The following is a 1,233-nucleotide window of genomic DNA, read 5'->3' on the forward strand; positions in this document are numbered from 1 at the left end:
ATACACATATGCTTATATACTTGTACATATACATACCAGTATGTACATGATATATGTACTTACATGTACTACACTTACTTGAACATGCATGTTTTAATACGTATGTGTTTGTGCTTGTACATGATATGTGTATAGTGTTATACTATACGTTACTATTATTGGATTTTTTTGTTGTCTGGTAGTAAGTGAACATTATTTAATTATCAGTAACAATTGAAATTTATCAACACTATAGTGATAGTAATTATAATAGTAATAATGACAATAGTCATGATATCTGCATTCTGCTCTCACTGTTGTGTTGAAGATCTATGTAGCAGCACTGAACAAGTAATTAAATAATACCCACTATATTGTGTTTGTGTATGTAAATACTACAATTATAGTTTTATATTGTGTTAAACTTAGTTTGTATGTACGTGTAGTTGCAATGTCAGTTCAAATCAGCAGATACTGAGAGGGTGGAGTTACAGGATCGTTTGAGTGAGCTCTAATCATCAATGTCGAGTCTCTAAACTAGCAAGAGGAAAGCCAAGCAGCAGCTGTCTTTTCTACAGGAGGAGCATGAGAAACTGGAGACTGAGAGTCATAAGAATGCAAGAAACTTTGCAAGGTAATGGAACAAGTAAGTGTGTGTCTAGGAGAGTTTATGCTGTGTACAATTGTGATAATTTTTATAATGTGTTTAAAATGACGTCAATCAAGAGATTACTTTTGTTCCTTCAACACTTCCTTAGGTTTCCCATCTCCAAACTGAAAGCATGCCACAAAAGTGAACTGAATGTTGCACAGAAAGCTAAGGTACACTAATGAACTATTGTGTATACTACTGTATGTGCCTTCTTTATTGCAGTCTTCACTTGAGAGTCAGTTGGAGGAAATGACTACTAAACTTGAAGAGGAAATGTCTATGGCTGCTAAAGCAGCTGAGAGAGAGGCAGCCAAACTCCAGCAGAGGGTAAGAGAACGTTTATTATTATCATTATTATTATTGTTGTTGTTGTTGTTGTTGCTTCAGTCTCCAAGTCAGTAACCTGAAACCAAAAGCAGGAGTGACACCCAGAGGAATTTAAAGAGGTAACAAAATTAAATTTTGACTGTTTTTGACTTTATCTTACTTTATTCTCTTTATTCCAAGAATGATCGTTGCTATAAGGAAACCGTATCCCATCGTCTCCAAGATCAAGTCAATTCTCTCAATGCCAAGGTCAGGAACCTTCACCGTGACAAGGA

At 35.1% G+C, this 1,233-nt stretch overlaps 1 long non-coding RNA gene across 1 annotated transcript; it reads left to right on the top strand.

The window, feature by feature from the left end:
* Positions 1-244: 244 nt before the first annotated feature.
* Positions 245-977, top strand: LOC109593346 (uncharacterized). Its single transcript, XR_002190906.1, has 4 exons — positions 245-330; positions 426-625; positions 738-801; positions 854-977. It is a non-coding gene; the product is annotated as an uncharacterized LOC109593346 (long non-coding RNA).
* Positions 978-1,233: the final 256 nt, after the last annotated feature.

This window comes from Amphimedon queenslandica, unplaced genomic scaffold (genome assembly GCF_000090795.2).
Source record: "Amphimedon queenslandica unplaced genomic scaffold, v1.1 AMPQUscaffold_1922_Cont26073, whole genome shotgun sequence".
Lineage (NCBI taxonomy): Eukaryota > Metazoa > Porifera > Demospongiae > Haplosclerida > Niphatidae > Amphimedon > Amphimedon queenslandica.